The sequence below is a fragment of the Psammomys obesus genome, unplaced genomic scaffold, assembly GCF_907164565.1.
Source record: "Psammomys obesus unplaced genomic scaffold, mPsaObe1.curated_primary_1811, whole genome shotgun sequence".
In the NCBI taxonomy this organism is placed as follows: Eukaryota; Metazoa; Chordata; class Mammalia; order Rodentia; family Muridae; genus Psammomys; species Psammomys obesus.
The window spans coordinates 26,038,322-26,064,874 of NW_026592890.1; the positions used below are offsets into that span (position 1 = coordinate 26,038,322).

The window sequence follows — 26,553 nt, forward strand, 5'->3', positions numbered from 1 at the left end:
TAAAACTGGGTGTGGTAGAGATGTCCAAAACCCAAGTTACTCTGAAGGCTGAGACAAGGCTGCAGGTTCAAGGACCACTAAAGAAAATTGAGACTAGCTTGGGTAACTCAGTGAGACCCTGTGCTTCTCAAAATAAAAGCAGGAGAAGGGACTAGAGCTAAAGCTCAGTGATAGAATGTTTGCATTACGTTTGTGAGGTCATGGGTTCAGTCTCCCAATACCATCCCTTCCGAGGAGGCGTTTGAGCCATTTAGGAATACATTATACCTGTATGTTCTGTATTACCAAGAAACTACTAAATAACATATAGTTAAAGAGACTTTTCATTAGGAAGGGTCTTCAAGGAAAAAAAAATGCATTATAACATCAACTTGGTCTTAAAAAAAAAATGCCATCAAGTTACTTGGAAGAAAAAGAGAATCATGGAAACTACCATGGAGGGAAAAAAAAAAAAAACACACACACACACACAAAAAAAAAACCATGTTTTAGCATGCACCATCATTTCCAGGCAGTGGCCTCCCTGGCTGGCTGGGCGGAGGCAAACTGCTGAGCTGACAGTTATGGTCACACTAAGCGCCTCCCTGTAATTAGAGTGCCAGGAGAAAACGGCACAAGGAGGAGAGAAATATGTGGCCTCAGCGTCGGGGGAGGCAAGAGCACTGATTAGGTTTCTCTGGGGAGACTCAAGTAAAAGAACCAGCTGGTATGGCCTTGGACTGCCGCGCTGCCCGGGAATGCAGCCGGGAGTCACCATGAACGCACCTGAAATGTGACTCTGTCAAAGTGAGACGTGCTGGAAGATTAAGACACGTGGATTTCAAGGATGTAGAGGTTACCTGGTAAACAGTAACATTTGGGGCATATACTGGGTTAAGTAAGGTATACTATAAAAAACCAAGTTTACTGGTTTCTTTTTACTTTTTTCTACACCTGCTGTTGAGAAAAACGATTCGCAGTCTGTGCTGGGTTTCTACTGCACAGAGCTGGTTCAGGCTGCAGCTTCTCTGGTGAGCCAGAGCTAGCAGTGGGAGGGGCATGGCTGCTAGAAGGCTCAGGTGGTTTGAAGAAGCACAATGAGCCGGGAGATGGCCTGTCAGGTAACACATTCGGGCCAGCAGACAATTTTCACTTCAGGAAGCATGAGGAGTAGTGCCAAGGGACTCAAGATGATCAAGTCTAATTGGCAGGGTGCTGCCCCTCTGTGCCTAGAAGGAGGTTAATCTGCTAAATGGCAGAAGGATGGAGTTCTTGCACAATGAAGGGACGTGACAGGAGTTCAGTGTCTGTGCTGCCACCGCTCCAAAATGGAGTAATTCTAGACTGAAGCAGGGTGAACCTCACAGGCTAGCCAGACCCCTCCTCCGTTCGGTCTGCTCATGGGCATGCACTCTAGCTTTTCCTGTGCTACACGCTGAGAGGTGCAGAAAGACAGTGACCACAGAATGAGCAAAAGCAAGGCTTGAGGAAGTTTGAAAAGGAAAAATCCTATGATACTCAGAGGGAAGTACTAGTTAGAGGAGACACAAGAAATAGCTACTTCTGTGCTTTTAATCTACTCATCAGAAATCTAAGGCTCTGATTTAAGGAAATCCAATGTCTTAGCGTATTAAATAATCCAGTTAAATAATGCCTTTGTGAAACTCAACTTTCCCTTCTTTGCAAATCTAACAACCTGTGAGGCAAAACAGTATCACAGTTTCACTCCTGTATAATAGCTTCTTGCATGGAGAAGAAAATGCTAAAAACAAACATTCAAAGAACAAAGAAATGATTCCATCTGTAAACAGAACCTGCCCCGAGGCTGCCTTTGCTAGCACTGGTGCGGCTACAAACAATAAGCTCAGCTCCTAAACTTCAAATGAACAAATTGGTGATGTATAGTGAAGTCAGGATGGGAAACACAGAGACCCAGACTCGAAACAGGGCCAAGCCTGCTCATCTGAGCTCTAACACACCTGTTCCTTTCAGACGTGAGGAGCTTCCATATTCCGAGACAGGCAAGAACTACAAAGGGGGACCAGCCAGAGGGGAACCTGGGCATGGAGGCACTGAAAATAACCTGGTCAAGCATGCTAGATAGAGGTGACTTAGAACTCCACCTCCCTGGCATCATGACTTTTGCAAGTTACTTCAGCCATCTATAAAGTGTGTGCTAGAAGAAAGTGAAAGAAATTCTACATGCAAAGAGGCTGTGAGACATTTAGCTCATCAGAAGCGCTCTGCAGAAGTTCCTCCTTCTTATCCCTGAAGACAAGAGAGAAAACTGTGGTACAATCTGTTATTATAATAAAATCTAGCTGACTACCACAGAAATCAAACATGGAGGTGTTTATCATATGATGCAAAGAGCTCAGGACAAGAAAGAGCAAAAAATATCACACAGTTTTTCTTCCAAAATAACTACAGATCTAGGCAAAGACTATCCAGACACATAACCAGAGGAGAGAAGGCCAGGATCTGCACCAAGGACAGAAAACAAGTTGACATCACTTGCCCTGTGGTGTGGCATCCTATTAGACACAGACAGCACTTACGACACATTCCTCCTGAAAACTGTGTAATCTCTATTTTAATAACAACCCTCCAGATCTGATGCTTTTCAGGAAGAGAGGAACAGGTTAAATCACACCATGAAGAAATAGATAAGACCAGAGTGTGGCGTGCCTGGGAGGCATAGGCAGGCAGAGCTCTGTGAGTTCGAGGCTACCTCAGTCTAAATATTGAGTTTCAGGCTGGCCAGGGCCTCACAGTGAGGTGTACTCATCTCAAAACATTAAAAACAGAGGGAGGGGTTGGGTAGATGGGGAAATTTGAAGAGGGATTGGAATTCGGAAATACTATGCTGGAGTAATAAACAGAACTGTGATACAGAAGAGGGCTGTCTTTCTTAGGTTAGACATGGCATAATAATTAGAACTGAAACATTGAGACATTTGCTCTTTCTAGTTGGCTCAGAAAGCAAGTAAGCTATATGTAACATTTATGTATGATTGGAAGAGACTAAAGCAAATACACTAAGTATGGAACAAATGGTAACTTTAAGTAAAAGGATTATAGGTGTTTGTTTAACCACTTATTCTACTGACCAGTAGGTTATAGGTGTTTGTTTAACCATTTATTCTACTGACCAGTAGGTTTGACACTGCTTTCAAACATAAAACATTGGGGTGCCGGAGAGATGGCACAGCATTTGAGAGCATGCTCTGCTCTTCCAGAGGACCTGGGTTCTAGTTCTGACACCCATATCAGGTGGCTCCCAACCAAACCACCTGTAACTCCAGCTGCTCCAAGGGATCCTACAGCTCTGGCCTCTGTACACCTGCAGCCACTCACACAGACACAGAAAGATACATAGTTAAACACAGTAATATTAAAAGTTGGGGAAGAAAGGCAACTAAACAACCTCCAAACACAGATGAAGGTAGGGTCAGAGCAGATAGTATCATCACCTCCCCCTGAGAAGCTGTCTACGCTGACATGCAGGCCAACTTCCCCTCATGTACTGTCACTCAATATTTCATTTTATCACTTTAACAAATTTTGCACGTGCTCATTCAAGCCAACATGCTGTTGTTTTAGCTTCCTTGCTGGCGGACACCCAAACCAAACCTTAAGCAATGCTCTGTCAGCAAGCTGTGCTAATCCTTGAGGCAGGATGAAGCCTCAGACCAAATCCCAAACTCAGGATGCTGACACCTACATCTCTATCAGGATGCTTTCTTAAGTGCAAAGAAATCCTTCTAACCACTGAGCCATCTCTCCAGCCTTATCAGGATGGTTTCAAGCTGGTAAGATTAGATAAAGTCTGTGGGCAGAGCATTTTACTGGACTCATATCTTCCTCCAAACAGAAGTGTCCGTTCTCCTGTGCTGGACAATGATGGAGGAAGGCAGGCACAGGGACTGATGAGCCATGCCTCGGGTGTCAGTGAATCTGTGCCCATGAACAGCATGCTGTGCCGAGTCCTGGTGCAAGAGCTACAATGCACAATCTGCACAACTGTCGCCTGGATCCCATCTCTAGCATTTGAGGACCTCCATGAGCCTTCGACCCAGACAGCTACAGGGCACCCGGATTCCGACTGTGAGTGTGCATCTGCTTCCACCGTGTGTGTGTTGGTCATACAGCACCGAGCCGTGCTTCTAAGCACGGTGCTGTAGATGCCATGACGGGGCCACGTCTTTCCCAGGCTCTGAAGGCCAACTCCCTGTCGACAGTGCCTGCAACTCTTCAGAGGACAACAAACACTCCCACACGTTACCAAATGCCCCCGCCTTAGACGGGCAAACTCGGGAGCCTCCGATTTTATCTGCTGCTATGACTCCCCATCACCCAAGAACTAGTTTGGGAGGATCAAATGCTTTGCAGCTCTTTATAAACTTGGAAGAGCCATCTGAATGGCATCCAGACACACAGCCTCACCGGCGAAGCCGAGGCGGGGCTGGCCACCTGGATCCCAGGTGGCTCCACTACAGTCTTTTCAAACCAGCCAAACACTAGCACACTCGACAGCTTCCGAGTCTGAAGATACCTCCCCTGGGGAAGTGAGCAGTTGGGGCTTCTATGTGTTGCTACAGATTAAAGCCACATTATGGCGTGTGCATTAGCATGGGGGCAGATGGCAAAGCCGTGGGCAAGGCAGCATCCTGGAAGCCGCTTCATGGAATCTGGTTCAGGATGTTGCCAAAACTCTCCTGGAGTGAAAATGACACCTGTCTTGGTGAGCAGGTGATAAAGGGATGGTTGTGGATGACTTCAGCTATCAGGATTGTAACACAAGGAAGACGATGGCTCCCTGCCTTCCTACACACAGGTTGGTTTTCAAAGTGACTACTTTAGACATCTTTCTTTTTTTTTAATTAATTAATTTATTTATTTTTGTTCTTTCGAGACAGGGTTTTTCTGTGTAGCCTTGGCTGTTCTGGACTCACTTTGTATACCTCAAACTCCCAGAGATCCACCTGCCTCTGCCTCCCTGAGTGCTAGGATCTCAGGCGTACATCACTGTGCCTGCCTTAGTTATCTCTTGAAAGGGAATCTTAGAGGCTGGGCCAGACTGCAGCACACACAAGTCTCTTGAAGTGTAAGCTCCAAACAAAAGCTGAGATAGGGCAAGGATTCTCAGACCTTCTAGAGAGCCTCTTAGCAGGAGGCCAGGCCCAGCAGGAGGGACCCAGGCTGCACCACTGTAAAAAAAACTGCACCCTGCTCCCTTTCTAGAAACACCTCTGATAAAAGGCTGCCTCCAACCCTACTCGTGGTTCATTCTTGCTCTCCTCTGGCCTTCATGATTCAGGATTCAAGGAAAGTGCTTCAGCCCTCGGGACTGGTTAGTGCTTGGGGTTGCAAAAGTATCCCCTTTTTGTCCATTTCTCTGCTCCTTCACATCATGTAAAAGACAAGCTGATTTCGTTATGCTACGTGATTTCTCCCTTTATCAATCATTTTTAATTAGGCGTAGAAAATGCTGACCAGGCAGAAAGTCCTGGCCTCTTTTTTGGACTGAGATCCCCATGTACTAGCAGTGCAGTGAGGCCACAAGAGGCTGTGAACAGGAGGCAGAGTCGATTAAAGATGTGTCTGGTAGATCAAGAGAGAAAACAGATACCCACTCTGGACCATGATGCTCTGAGATGACCCAGGGCAGGGGTTTGGACCTGAAGCCATAATTGAATAGTTTCCAAGGAGACACTTACTCCATATAAAGCACAGTGTTTTTACGGTCCCTTTCAACTCTGTTCACCTTCAGTACTTCTGTACATCCCTCCGAGTTCCACTCATCTTAAAGACATGGGCTGACAGCACGAAGTCCCTGAACCTCTGGGCTTGGCCATCTGACACAAGGCTTTCAGCCTTCCTGTGGCTTTCCAGAGCACATTTCCACCGTATTCATGTGCGTGAAAAAAAATAGAAGAAAGGGAAAGAAGGAATCATAAAGCTGAAAGAAGACCATGCCAGAGGTTTTGGTAAGAACATATCCATGTCCTCTGCATATGCCACACCCTTTCTGGGAAGATGTTACTGGCCTGGAAGCTGGGTTAGTGTGGCCTAAAATATGCCACACAAAAAGCACAGTGGCCCTCCCAAAATAGGACCCATAATTAAGTGAAGTCTTTTCAAGAGAACTGTCCTGTATCACAGCTTGACATATGTTGCTTTTATCTACCAGCTTCAGCAAATGCAGCTGGACCACAAAAGTGCTCAGCAACTGACACTTAGGCCAGACTGCTGTGTCACTAGCAAGTGGATGCATATAAACAGTCCTGGGTAGCAAACACTTGATCGCAATCATCCATAATGAGACCCCTCTCCTCCCTAAGCACACTTTCATCAGACCAGAATCACTACTCTTGATTCAAAATGCAGGACCAGCTCGGACTGCAGAGCCATTTCACCTCAACTTAAGCATACTGAGGAGGCCGGGAGCTGGTGCAGAAGACAGCCCCTTCTGTGTGGACGCTGAGGTCATGCTGTGAGAACCTCTCTTTCCTCCTGTGGGCCATCAGTCAGCATGCCTTGTCTGTCTGAATTCATTTAGGTCCACTTTTGCTTGGAGTCAGGGGTAACAAAGGAGGTAGCTTCTAGGAGCCATCGCAGGCCTGTGTATTCTGAGCCCTTTTTAGATGTGTGTGTGTGTGTGTGTGTGTGTGTAATTAGATTTTAAAATAAAAACTCTTAAACCAACAGGCACTTTAGGCATTTTACTGGCTCTAACACAGTTTCTCAGTCTCAGTACCACTGACATCTGGGATCATTTTCTGGGTGTGTGCACATGTGTAGTTCTAGTTGCTGCAGAGCATTTAGCAACATCTCTGACATCACCAAATATCCTCTAGGAAGGCAAGGTGACCCCAGATGAGAACCACTGTGATTCATCTTTCATCCTGCTGTGGCCCAGAGATGAGGAAGAATCTTGGCTTCTCAAAGGTATTCACAAGTTGCAGCTTTGAGAATCTTAAACTTCTTGACTCTCAATAACGAATCAGAACCTGACAGCTCTTCTGCACCTCAGAAGAGTGGTACATAGCACTCTCACTGCCTCAGCTACAGGTGCCACGACTGGCTCTCCTCCGGACACAGGAGAACACACATTTGCTACTCTGAGCTCCTGAACTGCTCACCTCCTTTCAAGAGCTCTGTTCTTAGAGGAACACTCACCAGGAAGGCTGTGCGACCCATAGCGAGGTGCTCAGTACTGAGAGTGATGGATGGGAGGGAGTTTAGGTATTCACTAACTCGACAGAGGTGAGGTATTCCCAGCCAGATCCTGGCAGTCACAGTGCTTCAGTGTTGGGCACGGGCAAGAGGGGGAACTGTAAAGCCTCTCCCAAGAGCTTCATGGGATGGGGCGGGCCACGGACATAACACCAGAGGGAAAGAACATACAGGAAGGGGGTAGTTTGCTCCATAGGAGAGAGGGTGGCCGAGGAAGGGAATCATATAAGCATGGTGGACTAGCGCGTGGGACACTGCGGTGACTTCCCCAGAAACTCAGAGCAGCAGGTGCAGTGAGTACTCAGGTACTCATCACGTCACTTCCGCGGGCCCCACACTGTGGTGGCAGAAAGGGCTCAGCCTAGGTCGCTGTCCCACATACAGTCTGACGTAAGGAGTAGGCGGTTTCTCTTTCTTTCCACTCTCCCTCACGCCACTTTCTTTTTAACAAACTGAGGTAACTGTCCTCTGTCTCAGAGCGCACTCTTTCCATCTTTCATTTACATACAACAAAATTCAGTACAACAAAATTCTTCACTGTACGGTTCTGCGAGTTTCTACAAGAGCCCACAGTTGTGTAAACAGCACTACAATTAAGATATGAAACAATATGATCACTCTTCTCAAACAATTCCCTTGTGTCCCCTAATTGTTTATTATTTTATTTTTCATTAAGACAAACATCTGGGTTCAGCACAATGATTTAATGTGTATATACAGTGTCTAATGATCAAACCAGAATAAGCGTCCCCAATGCCTCAAAAGAAAATACTTTTACATGCTTGGGACTTTTGTGTTCTTTTTCTAGTTATTCTGAAATAAATCTGATATTGTTATAAACAGTACTTCCCTTGAGGGCTAGAGAACACTGGGCCTACTCCCTTCCAGCCTCACTGTTTTACACACAAGCAAACAGCCATAGGCAATCTCCTTATCTCTGAGAAGACATACATCTCCTGGTTAGACATTTTGCTGAAGAGACTTTTTGGCTCTTTAGAGATTATTGTGGAGACCTCCTGAGGCCATGCCCATGTCCTTTATTCACAAAACAGACAAGTGACCTTAATGTTAGCACTCTCTGCAGCACCAACACAGTTAAAGGCTTCAACCCAAAGCCAACTGTTGGTTCAATAATTGGGTAGTAATATCAAAAGGAAGCTTTAAAAATAAAAGACCACACAAAAGGATCATTTTCCTCACTCACATCCCTTCCTACTAACATGAATGAAAGGGTATCATAGTATTTTAACCAATAGCTCAAAGGATGCCACCTCACAAGGTTGCAAAGATGACAGGAAGGAAAGCCAAGTTAGCTGTGCTTGTCTGAGGACGGGCTTCCAGGGGTTCCAGAAGGAGGCCCAAGTCATGGGGGGAAGGGGCCCCATAGACCCATAGCTCATTATGGAGTAAATGATGGAGAAATTGCTGTGTTGACCCCTGGGAAATCATGTGTGTGAACAAGCCATCTCTCAAGCCTTCCTGCTGAAAACATGCACCTTCTGAGTGGCTTGTTTATCTTCAGTGGCAAGTGTGGCGCCCAAACGAGGCTCCACCATTAGACAGGGCTGCTGTGAAGCAACTACTAGGCCCCAGCACTACCCGGCTCACTCATTCCCACAACAGCCCCGTGATGCAGGAAATATTAAAGACCTCCGCTTATAGAAGGCCCTGGGACTTGGAGAGGTTATAAGACAAAGCATTTAACCTAGATCCCCTGACTCCAAAGACTGCCTCCTCACGCACGACCAGCAGTCAAGTCCTGACTGTGTTCCTTGGCCTCTGCAGTTAATTCTCCCAGCCTGGGGCAACCTCCCAGGGCGGGCAAGCTCCCAGGGCACTGCGCTGCTCCCTTCCATTCATTTCCCACTCTTCATGCAGCCCAACTTCTCTCTCATCTCAACACACACACCATTTCCAACTCCCAACTTTAGAGAGGATGTTCTTCTACCCAATGAGTTTATTACTCCTATTATACAGCTGGCCTAAACATAAACTAAATTGCCAAGGGTGTCCCAGGCCCCGCATTTGAGCTCCCCCCCCCCCAAAATCCGTATCAATTAGTACATTCGTTTTAACAATAAAAATGGCATACTGTTAGAAAACACTGCTTTGGTGTCACACTTAACTAAAAACTTCCATTTGAAGTTTAGAGCAGATCTGAAAGATGCACAAAGGGAAGGGCGCGGGCCTCCCCTCTTCACACCATTTTACAACTCAACGTGTTAGAAATAAACGTGACAACACTTACCCAAATTTCCACCAACTATCACAAACTTTATATACACCACATGTCTTCTAAACCACCGGGAGGACTGACTCTGAAAAAACAATACAAATAAACACCTTATTCACAATCTGCTTTAATCCACCTGGTGCTCTCTTGTCTGTGCCTCTTCGCCATTTGGGGTACCCATCCACACAGCCAATTCCCTACCAGCTGCCCCCTGGCTTTGCACAGGAAAATGAGACCAATTTACAAATTATCTTAGCATACACTAATGAGGGAAAAAACAAAACAAAACAGTGAGCAATTGAATCAATCAGGAACCGCACTTATAAATACAGGAATCTCCAATCCTTGAAAACAACCAAAGTTAAGAGAATGGCGGGGAAACACCTGAGACTACACTGGCAACATTTTCCCCTGAGCCAATTCCTCTCCTTTATATCATAACACTCTCCCTTCTGCCTAGTTCTGGGAGGTCCCAGGCTACTCCTTCTGTCTTCTTCAGCCTAGCTCGCTTTAGCCTCTGTAAAATAGGGACTGTGGCAACTGACTTCACAGTGTCACCATTACTGCGCCAACGTCGCCGCAGAGGACACACAAAGGCTTGGCACAGCAGCAGGCACTAGTAAGTGCAGTATGAGTGAAGGCTTTGGCTACCATGGTCCTCACTGCCCCAACCTGAGACCTAACACGGCTTCTCACCTCTGCTGCACACCAGGCCCCAGACCTGCCGCTGAGCCCGCTTCCGGGCTGGGACTCACTCCTTCTCTCCTGACGTTCCACCTGGTCTGCATCGTGCCTTGCCTGCAGAAAACCCACGCCAGCCTCCAGTTTGCCCCTCTCCACACACTCGCCTGGCTCTGCAAAGCATTTTTCCTAACACCTTTTACACGTATTCTTCTTCAGAAAATAAGCCTTCTATCACGTCACATCACCCCCACGTTAGTACGTAAGATTCCATCAGCCTGGACTCGTACTTGTCTCAGCTTTATTTCTGTGTCTTCTCAACCAGGCAGGAAGTGCCCTTCCTGGGCTCCATGTGCCCCACCCTTGACAGTAGGAGGAAGGCCCAGGCATTTTTTCAGGCCAGAGTTATTCGCCTTTCTGAACTATGTCAGTCTACAGAACTTTTCAAAAATTCTGAATGGAATTTTTATTGTTATTGCTTGTTTGTTAAGAGTAATATCTTTAATTACTTGAAATTAACATGATATGCACAGTATTTAAAAGAAGCAAAATTTGTCCAAATTTAGTTATCAGAATATTTAACAGCTACATAGTGAGACCTTGTTTCAAAAAACAAAACAAACAAACAAACAAACAAAACAAATCCAAAACCTAACAAAGTTGAGATGGACTTTCTTCAACAGTTAAATGATTTTCCTGCAAAAATCTAAAGTAAATGACATTGAGTATCTTTAAATGAAAAATGGTATTTCAGGATGCCCTTAATTATAATATAACATAAACAGTCACAATTCTATTCACATTCTTTCTAGACAAAGATAAATATATTATATAACAAAAAGAAATGCTGGCTTTCCGCTCGCTCAGGGGTAAGTAAAATGAGTAGTCTTCTTCCCCACTAGGTCTCCTGAACCTTGAGTTCCAGCCACGGTCTCTGTCCTTGCTGGGCCCAGAATACCAGACTGAAGCCTCTCCTCACTTTAATTATCTTTCATTTTCTTGATTTTCCTAATTTGGTATTACCTTAAATTTTTGTTTTTCTAGTCTTTTAAATTACATTTTGAGATAATACTTCATATTTTAAGTTTTAGGCATTTTAACTTGTAAGGGAGAGTCACATTTTTTTCTTTTTCTTTTTTGTTTTCATAACACCCTCCCCTATCACCAGCATGGTAAGGGAGGCATTCATCAGCACTGTCTGAATCAATCAGTGATTAAGCACACTGACTATACAAGCTTGGCTAATAATAATATTATCTCATCTCCCATTGGCAGCCTGCGAGGTTTTGAATGTGTAGATGGCCACCTCAGGATTCTATATTTAGAATGTAAATGACTGAAGTTAGGCAACAAAATGTCCTCGTCTTTTTAGAGACTGGATGCTTATCTGTGTCACTGACTGACAGGTCTCTGGGAACAGACCAGCTGTTCGAGTATTTGCTGATAAGTAACACCCTGGATGCCTACGAGATGAGGACGATCCCTTGCCTTCCTGGAGAATCGAGTCCAGCGGCTTTCCTCAGCTGGTCCAGAGCAGCTAGGAATCTTCCCCTCCACACACACACAGGGTCTTGCATAAAAAGGGTGGTGAAACCATGCTGGTGAGGCCAGCTAGCACCACTTGGCACCCACTGGAAAACTGGACCAAGATCTGACCTCCTGTCAATCACACAGATGTGAACCTGTGGTGCTGGGGTAGGTAAACAGTGGGTGAAATCCCACAGAACTTCCCCAGGAGTGGTGTCTCTGCATATGAGACCAGAGATGACAACCACTCGTGACTGCCTCAGGTAGGTCAGCTTAACATCCGGCCACATCCTTCATTCCAAGCCGCACGGCATCTGTGATGAATCAGACTCATGATGAGCGAGGGGCTGTCCATATTATGCTTTTTGTTTATTTTTTTCACGTTATGCTTTTTAGCTAAGTACCTTCAGCAAGGGATGACTGTGTTATCTTTTGCCAAAAAACAAACAAAAATCTTCCTTTTCAAATGAAGAAAAGCATAATGATTTTCTCCATCGAGAATCAGTAAACAGGGCACAGTGACCAATTGCTTTGGCAGAAATTTACCACTGGCAGTATTTTTCACGCCTAACATTGTGTCAAGTGACTCTCAGGCCACACGGCAGAGTGTTCTTCCTCTCCAGTAACTCCCACGGCTGATGAGCTATCTACCGTAAGAACAAGAGGTGGACTTGGCACGTGACCTTTTCTATACCTCAGCACATTTACTTCCATCTCATTAGAATTTGGTATGTATTAGTTACCGGTAAAAGCTAACTGAAGGATGAGTAAGGGGGAGGTTTAGTCTGCTGCATCTTCAGCTTTAATGGGTACGCCCACACAACAGTGCGCAGCACCTCCCCCCGCATGTACTTCCTGTTTCTGAGATACAGCACAGGCTGGGTGTGACTTCTGAGTTAAAGGCAACATTCTCTATACACACTGTGAGCAGGTACAGCTCTCCTCAGTGCAGGATTATCCTTGCTTTCTTCCTCCTAAGGGAGCCCTCACACACCCTTCCCCAGCCACTGTGCCTCGGGAACAGGGGACACCAACCCCAGTGGGGGTGGGGCATCTGAATGGTTTAAAGCTTTGCGGGACATCAACCCACCGTCATAAGCGTCTCCTGGACATTTCTCAGGAGTATCAGCCCTGAGGCGTCTCTCAAACCAACCTTTCCTGGGTGATCAGTGCGTATACTAAGGTTGGAGAGGCTCTAACTCAAGAGACCCGCAAGACCCTTAACAATGACTGAGTCAAAAATAAACATGCAGCCCAACACAAGAGTGCCTGACTAGGAGCATCCCGCTCTTCCGGGAGAAGCTTTGTTTGTCCAGTGCTGTGCGCATGTGATGCCCAGAATAATGCAGCCCGGGGCTGTGGCTGCTTCTGGACAGGGAAGCACAGTCTAGCTGACGGAAACACCTCTGAGTTCCCTATGCATTCCTCATTGGTTAGTCCTCCTTGAGTGGAGTTTCGATACCTCCCAAATAAACGGCATAAAAGGGAGAGAGTGGCAGCCTCATTGTTGGGAAGAGCCCAGAGCAGCTCCTCAGAGATTCATTCTGTTCGGGAACTGACCCACTAGTGCCCTGGTTATGACGGTGGCGTCTCATCTGTGCATTTCCAAAACCTTTCCAAGTCAGCTGGACTCCATCTTCCAGAGGAAATGCTGAGCACTTTCCAAATTATCTTAACCAGAGTGGTCAACAGTTGCCTTTTCCCAAGAAGTCACATGGATGTCATTTCCTGCAGAGACAATGGGAGACTAACTGCTCAGCCCTGGCCTCCAATAGGAGAGATACGTAATTACTGAAGGGTAAATAGGAAGAGCTTGAGGCTCTCGGAGTCTGTTTCTGGATCTGCTCCAGTTAGTTGTGGGACTGGGTGGGAGGGTAGTGGGGAGCCCTGGGAAAGATCAGAGGGAAGTATCGCGTGCAGGCATTTAGACCCTTGCCCATGCTGCTGGCTCTCAGTAAAGACCTTTCTGAGAAAAGCAAACAGGCTGGCCACTACACAGAACCACATGTGGCTTTAGTATGATCTTGATTCACGTGTAGGAGTTGTGTATAGTTGTGGCAACCGGAAATGTGCCAACCAACATCTCTGGTGTGTCCTAGCTTGTTAGCCATGCTGGGGAGAGGGGTATTCTGGGCTTGGAATGATATAGGGGAGGGGGTGTTATGGTGGCCTGATAAGAATTAATCTTCTCTCAGGGAGTGAGTATACTGACTGTCTTACTGTCTTACTACCTCACCCTCTCTGCTTTCTCTTTCCTGCCCTCCTCTCTACTTCCACTTCCCCAGTCCCAGCAGCATCCTGTGCAATGAATTTCAAAGTACTTAGCTACCATACTTGGCTCCTTACACATCAGCCACCTTTATCCAAAGGGAAGGAACTCTCTTTTGGTCACTGTTATGATCCCAGCAGCAGTCTTTCAAGAGAACCTAGTGTGCACTCGGCATTCAAAAACATCTGTTTTCTGGTTGAATAAATCAATTGGTCTTGCGCATGTAACAAGGGTATCAGTTTCTCTTACAGTGGGGTGCTATCCAAAAAAAAAAAAAGAGGTTAAAAAATGGGGATGACAAAAGCTGTTGTTTCTTCTAGGACAGGGGTAATGGCTGGAAAAGCAGACTCTCCCACAGGTCACTGAGTCACATCCATCCAGGAAAGGTGGGGTCTATGACATTGCTAGAAAATCGATGACTACTAGGTATGATGACACACACACCTGTACAGAATCTCAGAAGGGGGGGCAGTAAAAGGATCACAAATTTGATGTCACCTTGGGCGACATACTAAAAAGCTTTGTCTCAAGATAAAATAAAGGCAGCACGTAAAAACCAAACCAAAACAAAACTAACTACCTACTATTTATACTGTTAAACACAAACTCTGCTCTTAAAAAGCAAAGAGTGAGGGCTGAGAGGGACAGTGAGCTCCTTCCCTTCCCTCCCTTCCCCCTACTGTTGTTCTGTGTAGTGTGAAGTAAAGGTACACACTAACACAAGATTGAAAACTCAGCCTGACTCCTCCCAGCTACAATATTCTCTGAAGACCTATAGCGAAATGGTCTGGAAAAAAAAAAAAATCAGAGCTCCGGATGATCAACTAACACAGTAAACGAACAAGTACCCAGCAGGCCCCATCCACTGCCAGCGCCAGGAAGGGTCTCTAGGAAACCATGCCCACTCTATCTATAGACCTCCGTGCTCCTTTTTGGGTGGGAGTGAGGGGGTGCAATTAATGAGGTGCTTTGGGGAGGCCGCACTGACCCACTGGCTAACCCTCCTGTCAATTCTGGCTTCCCTCCAATAAGCTGTATGGACTCAAGCAAGGCTGTGGTGGTCTTCTGACCTGGGGGAGGCAGGCAGAGAGGAGAAAGGCATGGGAGGCACTGGGCCAGCAGGAAGGAAGTACTGACCACAGACTAAGGGAATGTGAAGGTCAAATTACAAAAGCTGGCTGCTCCTTTTATTTCAAGGACCAGGAGGAGACAACAGAGCCACTGTGAGCAAGGCGTCACAAAACCAGGAAAGAGCTCACTCTTGGCCACTGTGAGGCCAAGGCTAGATTCCTGAGATGGTGGCTTTGAAATTAGACTGGGAAGTACAGATTGGGGGCTCGTGGGCACTCAGGCATGGGCTGTTTATGCAAATGTGTGGCTACGCCAAGGGGAGTGCTGCCCTACCACCATGACCTCTGGCAATGCCCAAGCAAAGAAAACTTAAGTTCATATTATTATTACTTCTGTAATAATCAAGGGTACTCCGCACGTTTGGGGTTAGAAATAAATGAAGTAAATGTCAGTGAAACAATTTGTTAACTGTCTAGTGTGAGGCTGACTTTCTGAGTCTCTAAAACTCGTTAGAATGAAATACATGTGTGCAGTAATCGTATCTTTCTTCCTAGTGCTGAAATCACCCCAGGCGGCAGGTAGAGTGAGAACGAGAAGCAGACACTGTTTTTACAGCAATCGTTTGTGAGTTGCTGCCGAGTTGCCCTTTAGGTCTGGCTATTTCTAAGATCTGCAATCTAGTCTGGATTTGAGATGCTGCATTGCTTGATCAAGTGCCCCTGCTGGGCACGTGCCCTGGCTCCCAGGCTAAACACACAACCTGGAGTGCTCCTGGCAAGGTTGGGGAAATGCACTTCTGCGAAATTTCACATCCAGCCCAGAATGGAGGATAGCAGCTAATCACACAGAATCTTAGATGTCAGCGGTGACCATATCAAGCTTGAGGGCAGCTAGAATACTAAAAGTATCTTATAATTTAAGAATTAGTTTTTAGTACAGAACCCAGAAAATCTCTCACATACCCAGTATACAGAATCTATCAGTATATATATCATACAGTATATATCATACAGTATACACAATCTATCACACACACACAGACACACACAAACATATATACATTTGTACCTTCATACACACATATAAAACACACACATGCACACACATTCACATGCTCATGTGCGTGTACACAAGGCTTATACTGAATTCTCCTTATTAGAAGTACAGCAGAGAAGGTTTCACTGTGACCCCACCTTCCCTGAGTGTCTGCCAGGCCCAAGGTTCTAAGGGCACTGACCATTAGAGATCCACTTCCCTCTGAGCCTGCTCCATCACAGCTTCTCCCAGCCCATGTTAAAATCCTCTGTTACGGCACCAATGAGCCAACGCCTTGCCGACCTTCTCTTTACCACGAACCTGTGTTAACCACCCCGAGGATGTTTTGAAACAGCATGCCTCCCACGAAGGCAGCGTTTCTGAAGTACTTATTTGATTTGCCCAGCTCTGGTTTGGAGTCAACAAGACCGATTTAAATCTCTCCCTGGTAAGCTTAGGAAAGCTGAGGAAAATCCTTAGTGATGTGAATTGTGAGTATGAAGCAGAAACTTTGCTTCTGTCCCTTCTTGCTTTTACCGAAAGTCCATGGGAAAGCTAAGCCTTTACCAGGATGGGCTGTGGGGGTGGGGCTTGCTGCTCAAGCTCCAGGACTGAAGGACTGTGGTGCTCAAACTTTTAGATGTCAATTCTCTCACCAACTGAATCTTTATTTTTAAATAAAAAGGATAACCAGTACGTTACTTTTCTAAAAGGAATCAATAAACAGAAATTTTCAGCATATGCAAAGAACCGAAAGGATATAAAAAAGGAAAGAAGACTTCATCAGGCACAGAGATTCTCTATAGAGTAACGGTGGTCACGAGCAGTGATGAATGGTAGATGCTCAAGCAGAATCAACAGAACAAAAAAGTCCAAAAGAGACGGAGATGTCACTCAGCCAATGTGATGAAAGGACCGACTGTCAGTACACAGGCCTGGGCTCCCTGAAGGTGTAAAGCTGAGCTGTAGCTCTCCAATAGACATGTTGAAATCCTGACCTCCAAGAACCTCACAAAGCAGCCTTACTTGGAAACTATACATCTTTCTTGTACGTTCAGATGAGGTACTATAAGTCCTGCGTCCCGTGGTCAAGAAGGAAATGGACACAGACACTGTAGGGCAGAAGGTCGAGTGCTGAGGACGACAAGAGTCAGAGGACGCATCTGGGAACAAGGAGTGGAATCAAGAACTTCCTGTCCCCACCCCCAGGAAGCAGATGACACTTCCTGCCAAGCCTCAGAGGAGGCACTGCCCTGCTCACACCTTAACTTTGGACTTCTGGCCTCCAGAGTCCATTTCTGCTGCTTCAAGACACAAGTTTTGCTGTACTTGTTACTTGTCCCAGGAAGCAAATACACACATCATCAGTATCTTGAAGACTCTATATAAAAATTAGTTCTAGATTTAAAAAAAACAAACAAGCCCAGAGAACACCTTTTAAAAGATTTTTAAACCAGGACACAAAAATGTACTGATCAAAAAGGAAAACTACCATAATTTGAATTACACGAAAATTAAGAGTATCTTTATGAAACGACATCAATGGAATCAAAGGGCAAGAAGAGGTAACTAGAGTAACAACAGTACATCACACACACACACACACACACACACACACACACCACTGAGGAACAGAGATAATCTATAGGAAATAGCAAAGAGTTAAGAAAGCCAGGGAATAGCCAACACACTTTAATTGTTTTAGTCTAATCATCAGAAGAGGACAATTTAAAACCACAGTGTACTTCACCAACATGCACTGGCTGGGCTGGCTAACCTAACCAGGACAGACGCCAGGAAAGGCTGGTGAGGAAACGGCGTTCACACACACAGATCTTCTCAGGACTGACACTCAGGAGCCCGTCCTACAGAGCAGACACTGGCCCACTGAGGCACTACTGGCAATGGTTTCAAGCTGGAAAGAACTCAAACGTCCACCTGCTGCAGAAGAGCTGAATGAAGTCTTAGGCAGTCGTACGCTACCTGGCTCGGACAGCAGCATGAATGAACGATCTCCACCTTCAAACAGGGGCGCCTTTTATTCATATAAAATTCATAATAGAAAAAAAGCCAACCTTTGTTATTTAAAAGCACCATTACCTACGAACCACACTTGGTGGAAGTTCTCTACGAGAGACTGGAGGGGCCCAGGAGTTTCCAGTATTTGAGTTACTTCCTTTTCCACCAGGCTGCTGCTGACAAGGTGAGCTCTCCTGAAAAATTCATCATCATTGCACTTAACCATTTTCAAATTTTTTATGCAAGAATGCTATACTTCCATTAAAAAAAAAAATACTAGAACTCTTGGTATTAACCCAAGGAAATCAGAAATGAAACAGAACTTTCCTAAGCACTAAAAGTAAAGGAACACTGCAAATTAATTTAAACAAGATAAGATAATTCAAAGATTTGGAGTGCTAAAAGCTTCAAAGTGCCATTTCATTAAATTGGGGGTTTTATTCACTGAAGATGACTATCAAGGTAAAGACAATGCATGCTAGGACAGCACAAAGCACACAGTTTCAGAACAGTAATCTCTACTATTTTCATTCTATATCTTGATTCTGTAAGTGATAATTTGGCTACTAAAGTCCAACTTCATGTACATCAAAAATGTTTTTCTGGAACCCTGATTTATAGCCTACAACGTCCTAGAAGGGAACTTCTTGAAAGGGGGTATTTTCAGCCTACAGTGCATAGAAGACACTTGAGATTTCCTTCTGGAATCACTGCATGAGACCAGCCCATTCCTGCCTCACAGCAACGTGTGGATGGTGAGTAATTCTAAGGGCTGCTCAGCAGAACTGAAAATGGCTCCCAGAACTCCATGCCTGCTTCTGAATTTCCCGGCTCTTCGGGTGCTCACACTGGGACACAAAGCAGCAAGTGGTACTGGCTGACCTCAGCGCAGCCAGCTTCACAGGGAGGGAAACGTGCTCCTTTGGTTTGGGGACAACCTGTTCTCGGTCTTCCGGTCAGAGTCCACGGCTATCACTATATACACATCAAACACAATAGCCCCAGGGACCTGGTATGTAGAAGGCCAGACAGACTGGCCTTTGCAGACAGCTCATTTCTAGGACCCCCTGGAGGAGAGGTCCATTCTGTAATTAGGCCGACACCCTGAGAATGAAGGCCACCTGCACAGGACCTGAGAGAGAGACACGCAATGGCTCTATCCCACAGCCCCACATACTATGCTACGAGAGGAATGCACAGACCAGAGGGTGAGGGAGTTCCTGAGGAAGAAACGTCACTCAGCTAACCCTCTTCCCTAGAAGAGGCTACACAGCCTACCCCCACAGTCATTTGACTCCCACATCCACACAGTGGACATTAGTCACTCCATTTCCCCAAATAATCAGCTCCCCAAAGAGGAACACTTCTCACACTCAACCTCTGCTGCTCTTGCCCAAACTTTCTGATGCTAACCCTACCCACAATTCCACCAACTGCCAGAGAATGATGCTGGGTCTTTTAACCCCTAGCTCGTAGCTGGGGGTTAAAAGAATGATAAAAGAATGGCATGTGCTTTTCAAGTAATTCTTTATCATGGATTCTGAAAATGGGGAAAAATGACAGAAATCAAATAGGATAATCACCTCAGACTTATATGAGAGAGGAAAACCACTCAGGTTGGCTCCTTTAAGGGCCTTTTAGCTGAAAGACTGAGTTCTGCCACTAGCGCAAAGGGGTCATGAGCTACAGCTGTGGCAAGCTCTGATCTGGCTTCATACGTCCCATGAATTAAGAATGGGTTTTGAAAGTTGTAGGTGGTCGGAAAAGAAAAGAAATTCAAACTTCAGTGTTGATAAATAAAGATTTACTGGCACATTGCCACACCCATTTGCTTCTGTTTTGTCTGGGGCTGCTTTCAAATGAAATGATAGCAGAGTTGTCTCAATGGAGACCGTATGGCCCACAAGGATGAAAACATTTATAATCTAGCCTTTACAAAAAATATGTGCAAGTCCTAATCTAAAGTAATTGCTGGGTTTGCAGAAGGCTTTCGTGTCTCCTTCAACAATTCCTGAAACAAGTCAAACGCAAATCCTAAAGGAGGTGGTGATCCCCCATGCAGGTAAGAGACACAGCCCTGCACAGCTCTCACCCAACCTATGGGAAGCAGGCTACAAAATTCAACAGTCAGGTCTACCGTGTCTTTAATTAAATAAACAGTTTAAAGGCACCGTGAGGGACTGCACTGCACCCTAATCCTGTGTTTATGGGAAGTCCTAGCCCCAGGGCATCTCATGGGGCCAGCCATGTTTGGAGATGAGATCTTTAAAGAGGAAGTGAAGTTAAAATGAGGTCAATGGAGGAGGAAGTGAGGGAATGACAGAGGGAAAGGACAGACATCTACAGCCCAAAGACAGAAGCTTTAGAGAAGCCAACCTTCCAGTTCCCAGAAGTGTGAGGAAAAAAAATTTCTTTTGCTGATGCTACCCAGTCTACAGTGCTGACAGCTAACCCTAACAAAGCACAGTTCCGCTCTGAGAAAAATGGTTCTCAGTCATACATGAATATGATAAACACATAGTTAAGTTCTGTGTGTCACCGGGAAAGTTGAAACTGGAGAACACCTTGCTGGAGGGAGAGATGTACATACATACACACATACATATGTATGTACATAGATACATACATACATACACACTTGCAACAAAATCCCCACCAGAGGGACACTGTCATTGGGCCTAGCCAGAGGTCAGAATGAACACTGAGGCATGTTGGCACATGGCCTCACCACAGTCCTACCTGACAAGTCACAGTTCATAGCTTCAGCTGACAATGACACTGAGGCATTAAGGAGAGTAAGCCAGTTTTATCTGCCTCAAAGCTCACATGACTTCTCATTGTGACTTAATCTCCACGTCCCCAAGACACAGGTTACAGTGCAAATCTCAGGAGAGGTTGGTGCTGAGAATAAATAAGACAAGACAGCTAATATTTACTGAAATTTATTGTCCGCCAGGTTCTGTAATGAGCTTCACTCTATCCTATCAAGGGCATAGGTTCTAGCACTGGTTTACAGGTAAATGATGGGAGCAGGAAGAAATGAATTAGTTGTTCGTGATTAGATTAAAAAAGTGCCTAGAGCTGCACCCCCAGGAACATGGTGGCCACAATGGCCTAGCATCTCAACCACCATCCTTTTGAACTGTCTGCGAGTGTTGCCAATATAAGGAAATAACTGTTGTCTGGAGGCCCTACTAAAGGGAACAGGAGGGAGGGAGGAAAGAAGGGAGGGGGGAGAAGGAGGAGAAAGGGAAGAGGAAGAAGAGAAGGAGAGGGAAGAATATCCTTTTTTGCTCATGCATCCATTAAGTACTTTCTGAGTAGATACTATGTGTCAGAGAGCTAGTGATGCACCACCAAACAAAACAGACAGAAACCTTGACATCATGGCCACTGCAAGGGTAAGAAAAACCCTTAGAAGCAGGATTTTACCACGTGGGTTACAATCACACAAGTAAAATTCACATGTGTTGAGGACACAGGCAGATGTAAAACTGAGAAAGGAAGATAAGAAATTTCTCCTGAATTAATTTTGTGGCACCAATGATTCATCCTAGGGCCTTGTTATGTTCTCTCAGTAAACTACTTCCTATTTTTACTTTATGAATGATTAAAGTGCTTTTCTTTTAAATTTTTACTTAGAATCTTTTTACGCATCAAAAGCCTACGTTTTTGTTTACTCAACTCTACTCTTGTATCAATAAATAACTAGAAAAGCAAACGCTTCAGTGCCAGACTCTTTGTAATAGTGCTACTTACAACATTGACTACAAGAATATTTAACAGTGTAGTAAGAGCATAGGGAATGGCTAGATGACTGGGCTGTTCATATGGAAAACATCACAGTTCTTTCATCATATTACAAATTATTATATTAAATGAAAGAAGCAAGACCAAAGCATATGCAGAAATAACTACATTGTAATATTGTCATCTTGATGTTGGGGTGACTAAGAAGTATTTCATCTTCTTTATAGCTTACCATCTTGTCTACAATGAAAACTGAAGTCAAGAAAATTTTAAACTTTTATTACAGAAGTTTACATCAACAGGAAGATCTGCCTCTACCTTATACCTCTACGTGTACTGTTTCTCTGAAAACTGCTGAGGGACTTGGTTGTTAATCAGAGGACTCTCGAACACCACCTTGCTGTCAAATACTAACAATGCTATGTAAAAATTTTTTATTAATTTCCATATTGTTTGTGTAGTGTCTGTGTTTTGTGGTGTATGTGTGCCATGGTATGTTTGCGTGTAGATCAGAAGACAACTGTGGAAGCCGGTTCTCTCCTTCTACCCTGTGGTTTCTGGGGATCAAACTCAGGATGCGGGGAGTGGCTGCAAGTGCCTCTGACTGCTGAGCCATCTCACCAGCCCCAATTCATTCTAAATTCCCTCGCAAAGGAACTTCAAAGCACATTCAACAGCGGCCAAGGACACTGATCGCCAGGATGAGGTGAATGACTACAATGAATTCTTTGGCTGTGACAACACATCCATTTAACAGATACACACTGAGTGCCAGTCATGCTCCAGGCACCCTGTCAGGAGGGTACCACAAGGTCAGATTAGGTCTCTGGGAACAAGTCAGCCACAGGGTTGACGCTGGTCCTCTACACCTGACCTCAGCGCGATGCAGCAATAAGGCAGGGCAGGGCAGGGCAGCAATCCTCATGAGGCTCTAGCCCAGCCTGGACATGCCGCCCCCGAAAGACTCCTTCATTTCTCTGGTTCCAGCTGCCTCATTTGTAAAACAAGCATAATTCTGACCCAGTTCGAAGTGCTGTGGTGAAGAATAACTGTGAAGCATTCTGGGCTTGTTTTCACCTTTCCAGTGCTGGATGGGTTCTACACGTGGATAAGCCATGCTGCTTCCTTCCCTGGAAGACTTAGGTTTACTCTTAAAGAAATGGGGCTGGAAGTGAGGCTCAGTGATTAAAGGGATAGTTCATATATTTTTCCCTTCCACATATTCAGATTAACAGTAACAGAAATCTTCCCTACGAAGACAAAAAAGTAAAGGATTTCAAAGTTGTGGGAAAGTACACCCACATTCTAAGGGCAAAGCTAGGTGTCATGTAGCCAGTCAGGGGACCAGTGCAATTGTGACTGGCACTTTAAAAATCTCTAAAAGGGTTTGAGAGCTGACTGTAAGTTCACAAGACCCCGACAGAGGTAGTCCCTTTAACTCTGGTACTCATTTTATGCAGGAGCTAAGGATATTTTTTTCTGGTTACAAGGTACACATTTTTCTACCAGTTCAGATTTTCTGTGGTCCTCCTGCTATAGTGAGGACTGGAAAACTGGACTATTCAGATGCTCCACAGGTAATGCGAACCTGAGCCGCCCCCTCCCCGCCCCCGCCCCTGTATCATGACAGTATGGTAGTGGATGCTCAGAAGAACACAGCAATGGGTACGGAGTTGAGCCTGCTGTCTTCCTCACTCACTACACCCGTGTTTCCGAGCCTCCTGAATTCCAGCTCCCCACTACAAACAAGCAGGCAAGGCAGCCACAGGCAAGATGGACAGAGCTTGCAATCTGTACCCTAGGTGGGCTGCGCTGTACCTGTGACAACAGCCAAACCAGATTCTGAAGGACACGATGAGCGTGCTGTGACAGACTCAGTAACTGCTCCACTTTACAAAAGGGTGTTGTAAAAATTACCTTTAAAATGCTTGCTGATGCCCTGTGGGTATGAGTCACTTTGGGAAGCAGGATCAAAATGGATCTCTATTATGGGTTTCTGCCGGCTCTTTGATTCTAAACAACTTTATTAATGTTAATAGGAGTTATGCACACATCAATGAGAGGATAAATTCCTTGGGTTTAGGGGAGCTTCAATTAGTGATCTGTATTAGGCAATGTAAAATGCTTTTTAATTTTCTTTCAAGTAATGAGACATCACCCCAGCAGGGTGAAAATGAGGCAAAGGGCAGGGGGAGGGAATAAGCTCTGCAGGGCTGCTCGCTCTGTGTCACTCAGTGGTGCAGCAGGAGGCAGGGACACAGCTTGCCAAAGGGACCGAAAATGCGACAACAGGAGGGTGGAAAAGGCTGCACAAAAGGCCGAGCCGGCTGCGGGAGGAATTTACTATCAAGAGCACCTACTGACAGCAGCCGTGTTTTGCAACTCCGTCACCACACTCTTCCATTTTTTTCCCCCTAGAGCGTAAGTTAATACTGTTCACTGACTTGCAAAAATATCAAGACAAAAACGAACATTCAAGTTGCAAGGACAATGCGGCTGGGTTCCCAGTGAGCAGGCTAACGTACAGGGCCTCGAAGCCTGGCCTGGAATTTCGGGAGAAGCAGCTTTTAAGCCTCTCCTACACGGGGGGGGAGAGGGGGGTCTTCCACAACAACTCTTCTCATGGGAAATTCGTGGCCAGATTACTGTTATCTCTGATGGGTAGGAGGCTGCAGAGAGCAGCCCGAGTGGTAAATGTCTAATTTCCATGATTTAAAGGGAGAAGTGATAAAAATTTAATCTAGCAATCTCCTCCATGCGGTTTTTATTGTTTCGTAGCTATTGCCTTATACTTCCTTGCATTTTACCCTCCTGCTTCACAGATAGTATAAAAAAAAAGATCTTAGCCAGCAAATAATAAAATTCCCAGCATGAAAGACTGGAGACAGATGTGAGGGCATGGCTGGCCCATGGCTTCTGGGAGCATGACTTCGTTATTGGGTGAAATCTGAAAACCTGGCCTGTACTTTGGGAGGCCAGCCAGCAGATTAAACCCATCTTCAGTGAAGCGAAATCTTGAGCTCTGGGAGTAATGGTGACTCCTCCTTGATAAGAGTGCAGATCACTTTACTTTAGGGTGTCCGGTAGTTAGGCATCTTAATGGAAATGGTTTCCACCATAATCAAGATAGGATGCCATACACTGTGGGCCTTTCATGTAGGATTGGCTGGCTTTTCAAGAGAAGTCCCTTTTTTTTCTATAATATTTGCCTTTATCAGCCTGTAACAGAACAAATGCTAATTCTTAGAGTATAGTTCAGCTGAGGAGTATTCATAGCGAACATGTTGGCTGAGGAAATATTTGGATAATGCTGGAATGCAAAAATTCAACATAACTTCCACACCAGCCATATAGGTGCCTGGGAACACATCATTCATTCTGAAGTATCAGTACCTCGGGGGTGTCTCCAGCATTCCAGTATGAATGAGAAAAAAAAAAAAAAAAGTGAGCCAATTACAAAAATAGTGTGTCTGAGATAGTGACAAAAACACAGCCTGGCTTGTGCACACTTTGCTTCCACTGCTGCTAGGAATCCGTGATGGTTCTGCAGGCAGACTTCCTGCTGAGAGACAGAGTGAATGCTCAGCCTGTGCTTTGGTTATCATCTCCCGGCGTGAATCTGCTGGGCCCCAGGAGAAGCTCAGGTTATATGTTCTGTGTAGGTGACAGTAAAGAGACTAAACATTGAACATGTCTCAGGGCTCAAAATGTTTGCAGCCCACTTGGGCTTATCTTATTAATAAGGCTCTATAGACATCATTAATCAGCTAGGAAGCAATACTTAACTTCTGTTTACCGAGACGGACTTACAGTAAAACTCTTAAGTTTCTCACCATATATGTTTTGGCTAGCTGGGAAATGACAGTCTGATACAAGATGACCAGAATCCAGAGGATTCTAAGACAAGTTGGAATTACCACTGCTGTTTACCCAGTTCTTGCCAATAAAACTGTTCCCAGAATCCTTTAACTCCAAACATCAAAGTGCCTGCTTCCACTAAACTGAGCGTATGCTACAGTTTCATTTCTCTGAGCAATCTTTTTGGCCAACTTACTTTTTAAGGCTTTCCCAATTCAGGTTATTCTCGGGGGACCATATTATTCGGTACCTGCAAAAGTAGTCATTCACTTATCTGTAATATCAGAGCTTTATCGAACATAAGCGAGGATCATAAACTACAAAGCCTTTAGGATTGCAGCCAGTTTCTTCCATCATATCCTCAGCTTTTTAGTTTCATCTTCTCCAACTTGGCAAGAGGAGTCACGTGATGTTAAGGTTATGGAACAGTGGTTCTCAACCCTCCTAATGCTGCAATCCTTTAAAACAGTTCCTCATGTTGTTCTGAGACCCAACCACACTTTTTTTGTTGCTACTTCAAACTGTAATTCTGCTACTGCTATGAACTGCAATATAATTATCTCATATGCAGGTTATCTGACATGTGACCCCTGTGAGGACAGAAACCCATAGGGTGAGAGCTGCTGTCATAGAGGGAAGTCATGTTTTGAAACACTGACTCCTGGGATAGGTATGGAACAGAGCCCCCCAGAGATGAAGGGCAATAGAAGATCCTGAACACTAGGGTGTCTCTGCCTAATGTTAAACACTATAACTCCTGCAATAAATAATAAAACAACTTGCCAAGGAAAATTTCATTTCTGTCCAAATTCCAGTCTAAATGTAGGATTACCCAAAGGCAGAATCCATGGAAGGCAGATGCACACAGAATTACATCTTCCCTAAGAGCACT

The 26,553-nt window shown here is 45.1% G+C and overlaps 1 protein-coding gene across 3 annotated transcripts in view; it reads right to left on the reverse strand.

The window, feature by feature from the left end:
• Fyn (FYN proto-oncogene, Src family tyrosine kinase) overlaps nucleotides 1-26,553 on the reverse strand; it is a 195,293-nt gene that overhangs the window by 100,715 nt on the left and 68,025 nt on the right. For 2 of the 3 annotated variants that reach the window (XM_055615954.1, XM_055615956.1), the window contains one exon: nucleotides 9,467-9,536. The exons of the other annotated variant lie outside the window; for it this stretch is intronic. The gene's annotated coding sequence lies outside the window, so the exon portion shown is untranslated. The remainder of the gene's footprint in view (nucleotides 1-9,466; nucleotides 9,537-26,553) is intronic. 3 annotated transcript variants of the gene reach the window in all.